Below are 18,801 nucleotides of genomic sequence, written 5' to 3' on the forward strand. Positions count from 1 at the left end.
CCCCATCTCCCTCCACCCCCCATCTCCCTCCACCCCCCATCTCCCTCCACCCCCCCATCTCCAGGCTTGCAATCCTATTATCCTCCTGCCTGGAGAGACAAGCTCCTCAGACAACACTACCAGCACAAAGACCCATGTGGATGTATTGAATTCACCACCTGGTGACTCCAATTAAAATTCCTCTCCTTTGATTTATTTTGGTTGGGGGAAAGAAATCATTTAAGTTCTTGGAGATGCAGATAAGAGATGATACACGTCCCATCCATTTCCCTGATAGCAACATTTCCTGCCGCTAACACAGATGGAAAAGTAACTTCAGTCACACCCACACCTGACTACCTGTAATGGAGGAACGATGATGTGATGGAGGGAGGTGAAGGAAGAGTAGAGAAGGAATAGTCCAGAGGAAGGAGATAATGAGACACACGCATGGTATTTCAGGGAAGAGGATTTAAACCGAAGAGAGATGTGTGTCTGCTTGATTCACAATTGTCTTTTCCCCTGAGAAGGCAGCCCCTCTTTTCAATCCATTGAATAGAGTCAGGTATCACCCCGAGGGCAATAGAATCCAGAAGTTTTTATCCTGGGGTCTATGGAGAGACTTGCAGAAGATTCATGAATTTCTTGACATTGAGGGGGACAGTAAAGGCATCTATCTTTCCTCAGACACTTAGAGGGGTCTAATGACCACAAAAAGCTTGAAATATACACTGACCCAGTAAACCTTTATATATTACGGGTATATTTTACAGTTAAGGATACTTAAATCCTGCAAGGTGAGGAGCTTACTCAAATTTTTATTGCTGGTTATATTTGTGTCTGAGTCAAAACTAACGCCCCAGTCTCCTGACTCTTGTATTCAGCCTGTTGCTTGCTGCTCACCTGCACACCTGTTAGTGGGAAGTGTGATTTGCTCTGAGTTCCATGCAGACCACCATAACTCCTGGAGGTGGGCAAGGCAGGTACAACTGACGCCATTTGACAGATGAGGAAAGGAGCTCAGAGTTAACAGTCAACTTGCTTTAAGATGTACTTCATAGACCTAAATTGCTGTGGCTTCAGGGATCATGATTCTGACCCATCCTTCTGCCAGCAGATCCTTTTACCTCCACGTGTCCTCCATCCACATCTCCGCCCTACACGGGAGTGGGCGTGTCACTCAGGCTGAGTGGGCGTGTCACTCAGGCTGAGTGGGCGTGTCACTCAGGCCGAGCCAGAGTATGACACTGCCCTGGTGACTGTGGTTGGCCCAAGGCAGGTGGACACCTGAGCCAAGCTGAGCCCTTCAGAAACCTCAAAAACTGAAACTGGAGGCTTTCCCCCGCCCCTCTTTCTCTCTGGTAATCGATTGAGGGAGAGACCTCAGATGAAATGGGAGCTGCTTAGAGGAGGCTAGGAGAATGAGACCTACTCAGCAAGGATGAAGAGAAAAAGACAAAACCAAAAAAACAGTGTTCCCACATCAATCCGTTGTCGTTTCTTTTCTAAGGCTCACTTTTCCATCGCTGCCTTATTTGGGGAGGTAAAATGGGAGAAGATGTTAGCGTGCACTTGTTCCGGTTAGATGCGCCTTGTGTAACCGAATGAGTTCTGCCAACATGTGCACCATGGCCAAGCACAAGCCTTGTCCCTTGGACTCCTCTTTGTGAAAGTCTTTGATATCATTTAAAACAACTACTTCCACACTTCCAGTGTTTATGTGGGACAGGAGGATGCCCCGGGGGAGCTATCCATACCACTGAATGCAGGATCCCAGAGGGAGAACCATTCACCGTTCTTACTAATTTCAAGTGACAGGGAAGGAGTCTCACCCCTTTTCTCTATGTCCTATTTCTCTCTCATACTCTCCTCAATTTCTTCTGATATTCTTTTCCTCTCTCAATCATCTTTTAATATCCGTGGAGTTCTGATGCCCCCTGCTGCTGGCTGCTGGTTGCTAGCTGCAAGAACCTCACATTTCCCTAGTTGCTTGCCTCTCCTTCTTTTTTTAAAAATACATATTTTTTTAAATTTTTTTATTGAAGTATAGTTGGCATACAATATGAGTTTCAGGTGTATAACATAATGCTTCAGCATTTATATACATTATGAAATGGTCACCACGGTAAGTTTTTACCATCTGTCACCATACTGACATGCTTTTGACTACATTCTCTATTCTGGAAAATCTCCTTCTCATTCTTGGTTTCCCTTGTCTCTGCATTATCTGTGCTGGTTCTTCCTACTTTCATTATGTTTTCCTCTTATGTTATCTAAGTGGCTCTACTTCCTCACCATCTTTCTGTGTCACTTGTGTTAATCCCCACATTTTTGTTTCAGCATCTTTCGCTTCATCTTTTTCCTTCTCTCTCAATTTCAATTTCTGATTGAGTTCTCCCTGCCTTAGTCTATATCCCAAATCTCTGAATTCCTGAATTCCTATATCCTGATTTATTTCACTGGCTCCATTTCTGTTGCACATCCTTACCCATTCATTGGTAAAATGAGTGGAGAAACACACTAAGTGTTCCTCACTGTCTTGAGAAAATTTAACAAGAAGATGGTCAACCTTACTCAATAGCTGGGGCAGTTAGCTCTTTTCACACGAAGTTCCTCTAACTCAGGGACAAATCACTTTCTCTATGTTCTAGAAAGTTAGATTTCTTCTGCAGTCTTCACCACCAACTTGCTGTGTGATATTGAACAAGTTATTCTCTGTTGCTGAACTGCATGTTTTAAAAATATAGGCTTGGTGAGGTCAGGGTGGGGGGAATAAGTATTAGAAGACGCTGGGCCATCTTCTAGGTCAGAGAAGTGAGTTCGGGTTCTCAGGCTTCCCATGAGAGGGCAGTGCATGTCACGTCTCTGCCTCTGGAGCTCTCTGTGTGAGATGCCTGCTGAGGAGGTCCTGTTGATGGATAGATTCTTTTGTTAACAAATATGACTAATATTCCAAGAACCCCACTGACCTGAGTTTGCTTTTCTGCCAAAGTGAGCTTTCATTAGCATTTGAGACAAACACCCAAACAACCTAACCAAAGTGTATCTCCATCAGTCTGTATTCACAGGAGGGAGGATGTACACTATTAAACAGAGGGCACATAATTTACAATAGTCCCCATGACTTTCCAAAGGAGAATGCTAGCTTGGGGGTACCACTGGAGGTTGTTTACCCAACACTACCATATCAGACACACCACATACCTGATTTCACCATAGTGCTCACAATTACCTGGCAAGGTATTAATTTATGGGTCAGAAAACTGAGCTTCAAAGAAGTTAGCTATGTTGATGGCCAGTAAGTAGCAGATCCAGGGTTTAGAGCTGGGTCTTTCAGGTTCAAAAACCTGAGGAATGTGAATCAACAATTTACCTAGTCACACAGAGACCTTGGACTAGACTCTTTGCTTCCCTGGGCTGAAGTTTCTCCAAATTTAAGGTGAGGGGGACTCACCTTATGGTGTTCTGGGATCTCTTGAAATTGTAACACATTAAGGTTCTGATACTCTGTCAGTTACTCACTACCTTCCCTGACTTCCTACCAATTTGTTCTTCCCTCCCTTGGCTGAGACCACAGTCAACCAGGTCTGCCTATTCTGGGGGATTGCAGTGGTGTTTGGGGCAAGAACACGAAACTGACAGTCCGGACACACTTCCTTCTCTCTCTCACCCATGGAGAAGCTACCTACTCTACAATTCCAGTTGTTGTTGTTGTTGTTGTTGTTGTTGTTGTTGTTGTTGTTTTAAGATTTTATTTATTTATTTGACAGAGAGATAGAGAGAGAGCACAAATAGGCAGAGAGACAGGCAGAGGGAGAGGGAGAAGCAGGCTCCCGCTAAGCAGGGAACCCGACGCGGGACTTGATCCCAGGACCCTGGGACCGTGACCTGAGCCGAAGGCAGACGCTTAACAACTGAGCCACCCAGGCGCCCCAAAAATTGCAGTTTTGTCTGTCAGTGACTCCTAAATCCTTACCTCTGTTCAGGTTCTAAGCACCAGAGCTCTAACGTGTGACCAGCCATTTCTACTTGGGTGACAGAATTGATTTTCTCTTATGATGGAAACCGCTTTGTTTCTTTCCATCAGTGGTCAAATATAACTTTGACTGAGGCTAACTTCTCAGTCATCCCAGACCCCTCCTTCTGCTCAACTTTTCACATCTAGTCATCTTCTTTTAGTTTGTCCTCTAAATCTACCCCCTGTACTCTACCCTCACCTCTCCTCTGGACTAAGACTCTTGTTTACAAGAACGTATACACGCCTACACATTCTACATCAGTGGGTTTCTCGGATGGCAGACTATGTCATAATCAACTTTTGGTTTCTTACAGTGCTTAACATCTCATCTTTTTACATGTGGTAGACACTCTGTTTTTGTTTTATGAAGGTCAACAATGTGGTAGAGGGAAAAATTCAAGCATGAAAGGGAAAGGAAGGAAATATAAAAGAAATAAAGTAAGGAAGGGGAGATAAATATTTAAATGTTTTATTATATTCCAGGACTCACTTAAGATATAAAATGTGCTTTACATTGCTTCACTTTTTGCATCTAAGTGCTGATTGCAGAGAAGGAAGACCAAAAATATTGAAAGATAAGAATAAAGAGCCCACTGAATATCAAATTGGGAATGGCAGTTTCAATCCTGTGAAATCAGAAAGTAATCCAGTAAGGAAGCAGCACTTGTTTTACAGGGTTATACCTCTGAAAACACCTTTTGTGGGTGTACACTTATCCTGCAAAGCAAGACACCTCTGTAGCCCAAATATCCTCTCTCTTCAGGCTTTAGGGAAACCACTCAGCATGCAGTAGCCCCTGGTGGTGCTGTTCCAACCATTATCATTGCTTTCCCCACAGCGCGACCTCCCCAGGACAGATGCTAGCAATCGATACCAAACACCTTACACTTAAATCCATCAATGAAAAGGCTGTTACAATAACAGCAGCTATTTTATGTGGCTACTGATTTCTTTTGGGCCTCCCAGACCCAAAGGTAGGAAATAATAACTGGTCATTTTTCATCAGGACAGACAATACAGGAGGACAGTCAGAGCAGAGCTGTTTCTTGTGAACTGTACGGCCCATACAACCACTGCCTGCAGAAAAGATAAAAGCCTACTTCCCGTGAGGGGCATGTGCACAGACCCATGGAGAACAGCAATAACAACCTTCACCAACAGAATAGTCGAGGCGGCGCCAGGCAACTTTGCAATCCTGGGCAAACCCATTTCTGTGGCTCCATGGGAGCCTCCAAACGAGGCTGGTTGACTGGTAAAAGAGCACCATCATCACCATTTCACAGATAGGCAAATGGAGACACATGAGGGACAGGCTCAGTAAGTTGCAGAATTAGAGGTAGAACACAGAGCTTCTTTTTTTTTTTTTAAGATTTTATTTATTTATGTGACACAGTGAGAGAGAGAACACAAGCAGGGGGAGTGGGAGAGGGAGAAGCAGGTTTCCTGTGGAGCAGGGAGCCTGATGCGGGGCTCCATCCCAGGACCCTGGGATCATGACCTGAGCTGAAGGCAGACGCTTAACGACTGAGCCACCCAGGCGCCCCACAGAGCTTCTTTTTTACCCAGTAGTGTGTGTTTCCTTTTTTCCCCTCAAATGGAATAGCAGGAGATGATCCAGTGATACACATCCAGACATTATTGGAGTCACACCAAATTGTGTTTTTGAAGAATATTTAATTTCCTGGGGAAAGGTTTATTGTATCAGGTTAAGGGAAACAAGAACCATGTGTGCATGGATTATAATCCTGATTTTGTAAAAGTTTTATGTAGATGCATATACACATGATATATCAACCAAAAATATCTCTGAAAGCTGATATGATACATGACTTCAGCTTCTTCCTTATGCTTCATTGTGTTTCATAGATGTCTTACAATATGTAAGTGCTCCTAATATTTCTAAAGTTAATTTGAATTAATATACAGGTTTACACACACACACATCTAAAGCAGATAATCTTAAAAGAAAAAAATTTTTTTTACACTTTCTCTTCTTTTTCCCCATGAAGGCAATAAAACCATGACTGAAGTCAAATGTTGTCTCTCTCTGAGCCTCACAGTCTTCATCAATCAAAAGAAAGAAAGAAAAAAAAAATTTCAACTGCTTGCCTAATTAACACAGCTTTTGAACAACGAAGGAAGAAGCAAGATTTTGTGCCTTGAGCTCAAGCGTGCAAGCAAACAGGAAGTAGGGGTGTGATGTAAGAGGGGGATCCCTACCCCTGAAACCAAAAATTTATTCAGTTTCTTTCTGTCTTTACCAATTTGTAGACTGTAGCAGCCCCTGTGATTATCTCTCCACAATCAAATGGGTGCAAATCTAGGGCAACAGATGCATCTCCGGCGAAGGGGGTGGGAGCCTCTAATTACAGGATTTCTATGAGATGAGATTTCCACAGGGGCGGAGAGACAGACTGCACTCGAGAAGGTGCAGGAGCTACTTCCCCAAGCAGAGAAGGATAAGGAGAATTTGAGAAGAGGCTGCTCTGTTGGTGCCCCTCAGTGTCCAAAGAAAAGGAAGTTAAAGCTGTCAAATTAAACTTAAGGAAGCTATTAAAATCTTAAAAAATAATAATAAAGGTGGGGTGTGGGAGGCCTGGGTGGCTCAGTTGGTTAAGCATCTGCTTTTGGCTCAGGTCATGATCTTGGGTCCTCCTCAAGCCCCGCCTCGCCTCACCTTGGGCTCCCTGCTCAGCAGGGAGCCTGCTTCTCCCTCTGCACCCCCCCATGCTCTCGCTGTCTCTCAAATAGGTGAATAAAATCTTTTAAAAAATATAAAAAATAAGTTTAAGGAAGCCATTGAACAGCTACTTTCTGCTAGGCATTCTTGGATGAAGAAAGCAAACAATGCAATGGTGAAGAAATGAGAGTTAAGAAATATTTTTCTAGTACCTATTGTGTGTCAGGTACTCTGGTGGTCTTGTTGTTTAAATGAGCACGTTTAATTTTTACAATAAATCTGTGAGGTTGAGATGAAATAGTTTATGGTCACTGGATTAGGTCAGTTGCCTCAAAACATCAGGTACTCATTCAGCAAGAGCCTCCTAGGATACCTGCAAGTCTGCAAATGTGCCAGGTTGTCTTGTGCTTGGCTTCTTTATCATGTGTACCTAGAATCTTCTTCTCATCTTTCCCACTTAAACTAAATCTTCTTCAAGAATTTGTCCACTACTGTTTCCTCTAAGAAACCTTCTGTCACCCACCTATTCTCAGGCTAGTTGAGATTCTCAACCCTGTGCTCCCATCATGTTATATTATCTAATTATGTATTTGTTTTCTCTACCCCTACTATACATTTTTTTCCTCAGAGTCTCTGGTGCCTTACAGTGTCCAGAGAAAACCAGAGGCTTGATAAATGTTTGTTTTCTAACTAAAAGACTGGATGGCTTTGTGGAAAGAAAGGAAAGGATAAATAGATGAATAAATAAAGGGATATGTGAATTAAAGCATCAGTGAAAGACAGCATGAATGTTTCTGATACAGCTCTGAATGCTGCAGACATAGATGGTGAAAGAAAGTAAAAAAAAAAAAAAAAAAGACTGGAATACAGCAGAGATGCAAAAACAGATAAGTCACAAAGACCAACATCAAAATAACACCACATCCAGGAAAACCATGACTATTTTTAGCATGCGGTTTCCGAAAAGTAGCATCAGATTTATTGCAGTTGGCCTCTGCGTTTTGAAAATGTCCAGCCATCCTGCCAGTTTCTTATCAGGTACATTCTTTTAGGCTCATGTAAAAGCTTTCAGACCGCCAAAATCGGGACAGGGGCAAATACCTGCCTCAGTCCTTCTGAATCAGACTGTGCTTGTTTGTAGCTTCCCAGCTGATTCTGATAGTCGTGTTTAGGATTTTCTACTGTCCTGAAAATTCTTGTACTGCAGAGAAAGTTCTATCAGATAGTCTTTTATACCCCCATAAAATCGGGCATTTTATGGCTTCATAGTAATACAACCACCAATTATAAAAACAATATTCCATTTCTTTAAATGTCATTAACAGGATTAGGGTTGAGAGTCTGTGCATTTTCTCATTTCATCTTCACGATATCCTTCGTGTGGTGGGCGTGATCATTTTCTTTGAGGAAACTGGAATCCAGTGAGATTACTTACTTTTTTTTGGTCCCAGTCCCTCAGACACTTTTCAGGTGCCCTCTCCTTTCTCATTCTCTCTCCTCCTTTATTAGAAACTATTATTGCTCACACAGATGTGGTCTTCCTGTCCTTCTGGATATATAGAAGGACCACCATTCCTGGGGGGGGGTTTTTATAGTTAGGAGGGGCCATGTGACTAATCCTTACCAATGAGCTGTTGTTTGGGGACATAAAGCATTTAACTGCTGATTCAGGTTCCTTCAGCACCCCCTTCCCCTGTCAAAATCTCTTAATCCCTTCTCCCCCTGTTGAAGCTTCATGTTGAGAAAACAGAGTCACAAAAAACAGAGCTGCCTGGATTGCTGACCTACGGCCCTCATGAGAGGCATGGACTTTATATAAGTGAGAATTAAACTTTAGTGGTGTTAATTCTAAAACCATTGGAAACTGGCTATTAATGCAGCATAACCCATTCTCACCAGATTTATGTAGATGCGCCTATGAAGAATAGCAACCTAATTTCTGACCTCCGTGGCCCCCCTAGATCAGTGTCTGAACCACGCTTCCCAGAGGTTTTTCCAGTACTCCACACTTAGGGCTCCCCTGGTGAGCTCCTACAGACCATTAATCATGGCCTGTAATCATCTTAGGAAGTGCACTTAACATTCAGTCCCCGATCAATAGTCCTCCCCCCATGTCTCCACTCCTACTCCCTTCCCCTGAATCACTGAAATAAACAAGGCAGACTATCCCCAGGTGAGCCAGACTCTAGGCTGCTCCACCAGCCAGATCCCCATCCACACCAGTCCAGACCCACCGACCTAGGAATTACAGAAAAGACCAAAAAAGTCAAAAGAACATTTGCATATGCGGGCATCTTTGGAACTGGAAGAAGTCATCCAGTGGCATTAAGAATAAGAATAGAAGGGGTAGAAACCACCCAGTCCCTGCTTCCCTTCCTCCAAGCAGAGCCCTAAGAAAACCTTCTGTTTCCACACTAACACCTCTAGGGGCAAGACATTCACTGGCCCACAGGACATCTTCAACCTTTGAGCATTTGTGACCCCTTACATAGTTCTTTACTATCTCACACCTATGCATCCCATCCAGGGTCCTGACTATACCACTTGGGAGTCAGGGGAAATCTGCTCTTCTTCCCCATGGCAGTTCCTTAAGAGTTTGAAGCAAGTTGCCAGGTGTTCCTCAGCTGACCACAGCGTTTTCATTTTACACGTAAGGAAAATAATACCCAGAGGGAGGGAGATTAACCAAGATCGCACAGCTGATAACTAACGCTTCTAACTCCCGATCCAGTGTTCTTCCTTTTTCCTTATTCATCTGTTTATTCAAGAAATATTTTTTTCTTAAAAATTTTAAACACATGATACATACATAATAGGTAATATGGGGCTTACAATTTGAATATGATTCAGCCCCTGTTGAAACATTCTAATAAGATACATGGACATTTGAAAATGCTATAGTGAAAGGAGGTGGGGGGGATTATATTTATTAAATGTCCTCTAAATGTCAGCATTGACACTATTACTTGTATATTATTTCATTTGTGTTCACAACTGCACTCTACAATTGGCCATCTCGCCCCATCTCCCTGATTTACAAACGGAAACACTGTTCCAGCTGTCTATTGCTGCCTAACAGACCATGCCAGTCACAGTGGCATAACACCATTTTATTGGGGCGCCTGGGTGGCTCAGTCGTTAAGCATCTGCCTCCAGCTCGGGTCATGATTCCAGGTCCTGGGATTGAGCCCCGCCTCGGGCTCCCTGCTCGGCGGGAAGCCTGCTTCTCCCTCTCCCTCTGCCTCTCCCCCTGCTTGTGTTCCCTCTCTCGCTGTGTCTCTCTCTGTCAAATAAATAAATAAAATCTTTAAAAAATAATAAAAAAAATAAATAAAACCATTTTATTCTGTTCACAGATTCTGTGGGCCAGACATTAGGACAGGGTACAGCAGGGATACCTTGCCTCTGCTATAAGGTATCCAGGCCATGGAGAAGACTCAAATGGCTAGAGGCTGGAATCATCAAGAGATTTCTTGACTTACAGGCCTGGAGCCTGAGCTGGGGTGAGCCGTGGTTGGGTGCAGCTGGGACTGTCTATCAGCGACACCTACATGTGACCTCTCCACGTGGCTGAGACCTCTGGTGGTAGCTGGGTTCCACTGACTAAGCATCAAAGTTGTGCAATGTCCCTTCTGCCTTATTCTAAGTCTCTATAAGGCAAGTGTGGATGAATTTAGAAATTAGACTAATTTAGAAATTAGTTTGCAGCGCGAAAATGGTAAAGTCATACGGCCAAAGAGGCTGTGGGATGGCAGATATCACTATGACAAATACTTAAGGTTTAAGTTGTCTGGCTGTTATATGGTGGAAGCAGGAATGTGAATCCAGGCCTGTATAGCTCTGGCGGATTTTGTTAGGAGACCTCAGAAGATTAGTAGATCACTGTTATTAAAGAAATCTGCCTCCATGGAGAAGATGTCTTTTGTTATGGGCTTGGAAGGAGGGGAGAAGTTTGCACATGAAGATAACAGGCATTCGAAACATGGAATAAAATATGACTAAAGTTACAGAGGCAGCCATCATGTACTTCCTTCACTGTCTCGGGCCATCTTCTCTACCAAACGTGGGGGCATGGATAATTATCCTCCCCTAACATCCAACAAGAGCACTAGGCACTGGAAGGTTCTTGAGATTAAAAGCTGACAGCTTTTGCCAGATGGTAAGGTCCCCCGATGCTACTGCCCATTACGCAGGCAACTGAGCCCGTGACACAGCCCAGCTCTAGGCAAAGAGGTCAGAACTGAATGGAAGAAAATGAAACGGTACAAAACAAAACGGAAATCTCAATTTGGGAGACTCGGGGCAGCTGAAATTCTCCATGACAAGGCCGAGTGGGATGGCAGCTACAGCCCACTGCCCTCCAGCAGTGGCCCCCGGAGTCTCTGAGTAACCAAAATTGGCTCGGGAGAGGCATTTGGCATGAGAATTTTAGGAGATTTTTGTGGGTTAATGGTATACCCTATACTGATAAAGTCAGGCAAAAATGAGGTTCAGACTAAAGCACAAAGAGAAAGACCTTTATGAAGATTTGATGAAAACCAAAATTATCACAACTTCCAGTGTTTCCCCAGTACATTCCCATTGTCACTGACACCAGTAACCGAGTCCATGGTAGCATATATGCACTTCCTTACTTGTTTACTGACTAACACCCCCTTGTTCCATGTGGAGAGTCACCTCGTTCTGTACCCTCAGCACGAAGGTTAACGCCTCCATATGATGATCACTCGGTGCTTGTTAAATAAGTCAGTGCTGGGGGGGGAAAGAGGGCAAAGAAGCTTGCTGCTACACCTTGTCCCTTAGTCTCGGGAGGATGCTTCTGACCCTGTAACATTGTCAGTGAGCCACAGTTGGTGTTCTTGACACCCACACCCCAATTCCAAATCCTGTGTGGGAAACCTGACTTCAGACAAATTTGGGATGCAATCCCAAATCTTCTACTTAGTAGCTGTGTAACCTTGGCCCATCATTTATCTGTTTTGAGCTTTAATTTCCTCAAAAACATTTTTATCAGAAAGTCATTGTGAGAATCAAATCGTAGAAGTGTTTTAAAGGTGGTGATAAGGCAGTGGGCTCCGTTATCAGGTCCAGCAAACCCCAGGTTACTTGGTGCCAGGCCTGGATAAGGGAAGGAAAAGGAGAAAGGAGAGCAGGGAGAGAAAAAAAAGGAACAAACAGAAGAAATGGGAAGAAGAGCGGGGAAAGAAGCCAAGCTTCTCCCACACCGGAGATCTAGCCAGCCAGGAGACAGAGCAAGGGTCCCCAGAGAGGCTGGGGCTCACCCCCCTGAACTAATCCTTCATGTCATGCTCCTCAGCCCCTCTGATTGGGTCTGACAATTAGCATAGCCTTGGCTCTGTGTTTATGGCATGATGCGGGCTCCAGCAGACACCATTAGCCCTGACTTTATGGGGATTTATTCAGACTATTACTGTGACTCATACTTCAGTAATGAGGTCTCTCTTCCAGGGACTCAGTGCTTTGTTGCTGGTGTTCCTCCTCCTTGCTTCTCACAGTGGCCCCATTTCCATTTTCCTCCCAGAATTTCCTAGCTTCCCTCTTGACCTCAATCACCACCATGGGTGGGGAACAGACAGTGGTGTCTGTAACTTCTCTTTTGCAAAGAATCTGAGACTTAGACACCCAGCTAGACCAAGCTTATAAACAAGCAGTTGACAAAACATACAGTGTGAAAAAAAAAAATGGGGCTTATTTTCTACGGAGACAGGAGGGAGATGTTGGGCCTGCTATAAGAACCCAGATTTGGAAAAATGTGTATATTCCTTTACCTTGCTTGATGTAATTTAGGATATCAGAGGTGGAATAGAACTTACAGAACAGACAAAAAATCTCAGTGCATAGATGGGGAAACCTGAAGTCCGGGGTTGGGAGAGACTTGGCCAAGATCTCACAGAAAATGCTCTTTAGATCTTGAACTTGTAACTCCTAACTCCTCTTCCTTCCCTGTTTTTTCAATTTATTAATGTATTTATCCATTCAAGCAAATACTCGAATCAAGGACCAACGGTCAGCTCTGTCCTGAAACCTTCCAAGGCAATTAGGGTTAGCTTGGTCCCCACCTCCCTGTTGCACCTCCTGAATCCTGAACATATATACCAACATTATGGACTTTAACATAGCATTTATAACTTTGCATCTCTTTGCCTAGACTGGAATCTTCGGGATGGAGCTCTGGTCTTATTCATGTGTGTATCCCTGCCAATGGCACAAAGGGGTGGAACAAAGTAGATGCTGTTTGTAGATAAATGTTTGATGAATGATTGAATGAATGAAAGAACTTTATCTTCTAATGGCCTGCTAGGTATCAGAGAGCACTACAGATTCAGGGGACCATCCTGTGTTCCAGTTGCCTCTTGGAATGTGGTCCCTGCGCCCTGTGGGCAGACATCACCCTTTCTCTTGTCCTCCTGATCTTTGATTTTCCCATACTACCTGGAGAATATGTACCACCCTCCTCTCAAGAGACTGATTAGTGCTGATTTAGAAGTTTATGGAAATTGATTTGAACTTGAAAGGAAGCAATAAGTCCTTCATCCTTTGGGAGTTGACATAACCATTTTCAAGTTCAAAGTTCCCTTTGCCTATTTTAGTGAATCACTGAGGGCGTTCCTAGGCAAACTGAACCAAACACAGCTTTTAAAAGAAACAAAGCTGGTTCATTAAATCCCAGGAAAAATAAGGAAAGGAAAGGAGCCAGAAAGATGTTTAATTCACCTGCCAATATGATTTGGACGTTCTCGGGGTTGCCTTATGTCTCTTAAGTCCAAGGTGGGGAGATGACACTGCAGGGGAAAAGACCCCACGACAAAGACCCACGGTGGGCTGTGAGTGGGCAAGATACAAACAGGCAGCCATTTCCACCAGGTAGGCTATAAATCCAAACTTTATTACCTTTTATTATGTTGTTTCAACAGACTCTTAAAGACAGCACAACGGTTGGTTGATAGCTGCACTAAATCTCTTTCATTTTCTCCCCATATTACTTTCGCCTCCTAGATTTTTTTTTTCCTTTCTCTCTCTTTTCATGAGTCAGATTTTATCGGTCTTCTCTAGAGGATGGAAGTAGAATAGAAACATTGTTTATGATTGAGAAACAAAACCCAACAACCCCCAAACCCCAAAACTGTGAGCAAGCAATGAATGTGTGTATGTAACCTATATATGTATACATTCTATCTGTGGGTATGTGTGTATGCATGTGTGTGTGTGTGTGTGTGTGTGTGTGTGTGTGTGTATCTCAAAGCGGAGAAGAAGCATAAATCCAATCATGGCAAAATGAGGTTGGGGGACATGGCAGGAATGAACTTAGGAAACATTTACTGCCAAGAAGTCAAAAGGCTGAAATGGAATGAAAATAAACTAGGGATCGCAATTTCTAAAAGCTCTGCTTAAACAGAATTCTGTTAAGGGCTGGGAAGTAGTTCCAAGAGTACTCTGAGGTAGTAAAGTGAGGCAGAGAGAGAGGCAGAAAGGGAGAATGAATTAGTTAGGGAAAAGTAAATTCTAGGTTCTGTCTGAGCTCTAAAGTACGTCTAAGAAACATTTTCATTGCATTTGATGAACTAGTTATTAAGCAGATATTGAACAAACAGATCTTTAACCAACTTTCCTTTATTAATCAATTATTACCATCTCTTAGATTGACTAGTAGGTGCCCATTTCCATACTACCCATCCTTAACTATGGTTCACATGCATAACAGCACCCCCCCAGCAGATGTTGACAATCGTCTTACTTTGAAGCCCCTTAATCTACCTTCCACTTATTCTTTTTTTTAAAGATGATTTACTTATTTATTTATTTGAGAGAGAAAGAGAGCATGAGCAGTGGGGAGGAGCAGAGGGAGAGGGAGAAGCAGACTCCCCGCTGAGCAGGGAGCCTGATGCAGGACTCAATCCCAGGATCCTGAGACTGTGACCTGAGCAGAAGGCAGACGCTTAACTGGCTGAGCCACCCAGGTGCCCCAGCCCCTCCACTTATTCTTAAATAATCAGCTGTTCCTCCTCATTCTTGAAGCTTCCCCCACCACTCTGATCTTTCTCTGAGCCCCTTGCCCTCTGTTCACATTGTCCCATGTTGTCTCTGGTCCACCAGGCCTAGAGACTTCTTTTCATTTTTATACTCTTCCTTCTTTTAGAACTGATTGTCAGCTCCTTGAGAACTGGAATCAGGGACACCTTGAGTTAGGCTGCCTTGTTCAAAGCCTGGCTCTAGCATTCACTAGCTGTGTGATCTTGGGCAAGTTATAATCCCGCAAAAACCTCTGTTTCTTTATCTGTTAAATGGGGGAGATGCTAGCGTCTACATTGTGGGGTAGTATCAAGGATTAAATGAGACAACAGATGAAAAGTGCTGGCCCTGCTATGCCACTTTCTGGCTGAGAGGCAGTAGGCTCTGAAGTTTCCTCTACTCTCTAAACATAACAGCCAACTGTTTGGAACATCATCAGGTACGGTAATGCAGTGGTTACAAGCTCAGACTCTGTAGCCAGACTTTACAGATCCAGTTATAAGCTATACCACTTACTGTTGTATGACTTTGGGCAAATTACTTAGCCTCTCTTTTCCTCTGTTTCCCCATTTAAAGACACTGGTAGTACTTACTCTATAGAGCTCTTATAACTACTAAGTGAGCTGATTCAAGTAAAGTGCCTAGAACAGTCCCTGACACATAGGAAAGGTTTAATACATGTTAACTAGTATTAGTGTGGTTAAAATGAAATGATACACATAAGGGACCAAGGCACATGGTGGGAGCTCATCAGGTGGTAATCCCCATGCAGAAGGTGAAGTCTTTCTACTCCTAGGGCTAAAGTCTGTTAAATCCAGAGAATGCATTGCAAGAAAATGGAATTTTTATCTCCTGTAGTCAAGGTGAATGACAGATCCCATCATTACCAAGTATTTGCTTTTCATTTGTATTCTTTTTGCTTCAATATTTTGTTCAGGTAGAGTACCCATGAGATCATGCCCAGAACTTGCATGTTCACCAGAAAGGAAACTTCTGTTGTTTCTAATGAGGAAACCAATTCTTTAAGCCTTGTTAGAATTGCCAAACAGGGTTTCCTGCTGGGCAGTTTCATTTACTTGGCATCTCCTGCTAAGAGACACCGGTACCATTCACAGAATGAGGAACAGAGAAGACAGACAACTGAATGAGAAATACCAACTGAAAGTTGTCATCACCTTCCAGAGAATAGGAACAGATTATTTTTTTAACAAAATGAATTTTAGGAGTGAGACAAACTCATTGCATTTCTATATACTGAAAATGTCAGTTAAAAAATAAAATCTTAGAAAGCATCTAATCCTACAATGGCAATGTTCCAATTGGTTGATAGCAGCTGCAGGGATCAGTAAAGAGAGAAGGATCCTGAGGCTACTTCCTGGTCCCACAAGAAGGTGCTGTAATCCATTAGTGATGTCTGCCATGGGCAGAGCTGGACAGTGTTGGGCCACTTTGCCACGTCTCTCTATTCCCCATCTAGTCCAACTTGCTAATTTTATAGATGGGAAAACTAAGAACTACTAGTCTGCTGATGTTTTCACATTCCCTATGTTGGGAAAATAGGGGTTTAGACTGTGTTCATTTTTAAATGCCATTTTAGTACATGCAAATTTATGGAGATATGAAGAACTGAATATAAATATGAATGATTTGTATATTCTTGGCAAGCAGTTGGATACAGCTAAATAGATTTTATCTAACTCTTGAATAACATCTGATTTCCTGGATAGTTTAAACCATCTTTTTCCTGTCCCCACTGGTAACTTTGTTTTCAATTTTTCCTGCCAAGAAAACCTATTATATTCCACATATAAAATAGTCTGACCCTTGTTAAAATCTCTACTGATTCTAAAATACTAAGATGTATAAATAAACTAGACTTTACTAAGAATTTAGGAATAAGCATAACAAGTAAAGCATACATGATATTTGTGGGCAGTCTTCTAAGAGTTTCAGCTTAAAGACAGGTTTTTCGTGTAGTCTATGGATCCATGAAGTTGTGTTGCAGATTTTGTTGTTGTCCTAACAGTAATACCAGCAATAGTATTTTTAAAAAAACACCCTCCCTTACATGATCTCATTTGATCCTCATGTTATCCCTGTGAGGCATGGGAGGTAGTTTTATTCTCATTTAACAGAGGAGAGTTTGAGCTTCAGAGAGAATTAGTTAGAAATATCAATTAAGTCATGTTCCTCCCTTTCCTCCCTCTCTCTGTCTCTGTCCCTCTCTCTCTGTTCTCTCTCTCTCTCTCTCTCTCTCTCACTCCCTCCCTCCCTCCCTCCTATCACTCACTCATCTTGGGAGGGACATCACAGACTGGACATACTAATGTCACTGATTCGATCCAGAATTTCAGCCTCCTTCATCTCTCCCCTCAACCTTGGACAATAAATATATGGGGTATAAGTGAAGTTGCAAAATGTTAAGTGCTGGATGAAAAGCACGGGATTCTAGAATAATTGAATGAAGAAAGTTAGGTCTAGGGGCAGAATCAGAGGACATGTGGGTTAAAGGGACTGAATTCTCTTCTCCGAGTTGGATACAAGAAAGGAGAAGAGGATTAAAAAAAAAATCTCAGAGAAGTCTCAGAAAAGTGGTATAGAATCCTTACCTTAAAATTTAATGGAGAAAAAGATACTGCATGGTCTCCTTGGAGTGAAACAAATAAAAGACTATTTCTGACTCTTCTCTCTTGTTTCTTGGTTGTTCTTGTCAAAGCTGACATGGCTTTTAGTGACAAAGGAATCTCTCTGTGAACCTCTTCTCTACCATTTGCTTGATGTGTGACCTCAGGTATATGATTTCACCCCAAGGCGTTTCCTTGTCCTCTCTTCCCTACATTTTGCTTAATCTGCCTAGAAGGAACAATAGCATCTGTCTCCCAGGGTTGGTGTGAGGATCATCACTGACTTACAAAGAGCACCAAATGTGCTCAGTGCATTCATTTTCTTCCTCATTTCTTACTGTCAGAAGTACCTATCTGGCTCAAGAGGAAGGAAAATATTTTATTTTCCTCAAGTAGAACCAAGCCTGTAGATGAGAGTATCAGTGCTAAAATTGAACTTTGTGTGTATGTGTGACATCAGGTAGAACATTTCATCAATTTCTAACTCTGTTCAACTAGAGACTTAGGGTAGATCTACAGGAAGGCATGGAAGCTTCGACTCCAAATTAAATCAACCTGGTAAATTGCTCAAGGATTGTGATGATTTGCCATTTAAAAAAAAGAAAAGAAAAGACTTTTAAGTCCCCAATGGCTTCTAGCTTGATCTAGCAGAAGTTGTTTTTCAGAAATGTTACTAAATACTCACTTAATGAGTGTGAGGTAAGAGGCACTATCTAATATGTATGAGAACAGATAATGCAAGTTGTAATAGGTTCTATTTCCTAGAATAAAACTTAATTCATATGAAGTCAGTGGGGTGAGATAAGAAAAACTGGATTTATAGGATTTCATGACAAAAAAACATATACATATGTTTTTTTACACATAAAGATACACGTCTTTACCTTTAGCCACACCTATATAGGTATGCATTTATTTCTTTCAGATACAGGTGGTAATTCTACCTACCATACCTAAATATTTTCTCCATAAAGATCCTTGTAGGATGGATAAGATAGTATTATAACTAGCACACCATTTAATAACATACATGTGGATGTTTCTAAAGTACAAAGAAGTAATTTCTGCTCTTAAGCTGTCTTATCATTGCCTACCCCACAGTCTTTGTAATGCTCTATTAAAAAGGCTTGCTAAATAAAACATTTTTAAACAGTGTGTGTGTGAAGGCTTATTTCAAGCTGCAAGCTATGATTGCACAGATTGACCACCACCATTAATCAGTATTCTTTGGATACAAATGTTCTATCAGATATTAGAATAAAAGTTCTCTGTAGAGAAGAAATACGTTGGTCTGCCATTACTCATTGCTTTGTAACTCGAGAGGCTTATCAAGTATTATCCCGGCCTTAGTGGAAACTGAAAATGCACAAGTAGATCCTGTTTCTCTGGGAGGATGGGTAGAATGTAAAAGCTACCTTGAGGAAGTCAGAGGGTTGGTGGGAATGGGTGGTTGTGGGGGTGTTGATCAT

This window comes from Callorhinus ursinus, unplaced genomic scaffold, assembly GCF_003265705.2.
Source record: "Callorhinus ursinus isolate GAN/ISIS: 27379988/994484 unplaced genomic scaffold, GSC_fseal_2.0 scaffold24, whole genome shotgun sequence".
Classification (NCBI taxonomy): domain Eukaryota; kingdom Metazoa; phylum Chordata; class Mammalia; order Carnivora; family Otariidae; genus Callorhinus; species Callorhinus ursinus.